At 47.2% G+C, this 998-nt stretch overlaps 3 non-coding genes across 3 annotated transcripts; all 3 read left to right on the top strand.

Annotated features, from left to right (window-relative positions):
* Positions 1 to 92: 92 nt before the first annotated feature.
* Positions 93 to 164, top strand: Pmar_PMAR014998. Its single transcript has one exon. It is a non-coding gene; the product is annotated as a tRNA-Trp (tRNA).
* Positions 165 to 245: 81 nt separating this feature from the next.
* Pmar_PMAR014997 lies at positions 246 to 317 on the top strand. The gene has a single exon. It is a non-coding gene; the product is annotated as a tRNA-Trp (tRNA).
* An 81-nt stretch (positions 318 to 398) lies between these two features.
* On the top strand, positions 399 to 470 carry Pmar_PMAR014996. The gene has a single exon. It is a non-coding gene; the product is annotated as a tRNA-Trp (tRNA).
* Positions 471 to 998: the final 528 nt, after the last annotated feature.

Below are 998 nucleotides of genomic sequence, written 5' to 3'. Positions count from 1 at the left end.
AGCCGAGACCCTGCACCTGTTTCCATGTATGAAGTGGGGAGTGTAGCGATCACTCTGTCTTGCCTTTAGTGCTTAAATACGATATTCAGTTTGGCCCTGTGGCGCAACGGTAGCGCATCTGACTCCAGATCAGAAGGTTGTCCGTTCGAATCGGGCCGGGGTCACATAGCTAGTTTATTATATGAAGTGAGGAATATAGCGCTCGCTCTGTCTTGTCTTGAGCGTTCAAATATTTTTTTCAGTTTGGCCCTGTGGCGCAACGGTAGCGCATCTGACTCCAGATCAGAAGGTTGTCCGTTCGAATCGGGCCGGGGTCACATAGCTAGTTTATTATATGAAGTGAGGGATGTAGCGCTCGCTCTGTCTTGTCTTGAGCGTTCAAATATTTTTTTCAGTTTGGCCCTGTGGCGCAACGGTAGCGCATCTGACTCCAGATCAGAAGGTTGTCCGTTCGAATCGGGCCGGGGTCACATAATTAGTTTATTATATGAAGTGTGGAATGTAGCGATCGCTCTGTCTTGCCTCGAGCGTTCAAATACTGCTTCTAGTTTGGCCCTGTGGCGCAACGGTAGCGCACGGTATTGTGAATTAGTTGTGCGTCACAATTCATGGGTCTCATATGGTGATACACAGAGACAAGAAGAGAGATTCCGAGTTTGATATCGCACTGACGCAGTCGAATTGGATGGTATGATCCACGCGACCTCGAAATTTCCGGATACATAGTTTCGACAGTGCGACACATCCTCACAATGTTATTGATCATACTCCTGTTCGACTGCATTCGGCACATACTCTGTGCAAAGTTTATCCTCGAGAACATGTGATGGGGTACAACGTTGTTCAATGCTTTGAACAGGGTCAACGCAATTCAACTCCAGATCAGAGAGTTGCTCGTCTGAATCATGCCGTTATCATACCACCAACTGGGGGTGTAGTAATTGCTCCACATTGCCTAGAGTGTTTATAGTTCGGTTTAAGATGTTTTGACCCTGTTG

Source organism: Perkinsus marinus, assembly GCF_000006405.1.
Source record: "Perkinsus marinus ATCC 50983 genomic scaffold scf_1104296973836, whole genome shotgun sequence".
Lineage (NCBI taxonomy): Eukaryota > Perkinsozoa > Perkinsida > Perkinsidae > Perkinsus > Perkinsus marinus.
Note: the sequence above shows the minus strand (reverse complement) of the source record. Positions and strands in the feature narration are given on the sequence as shown.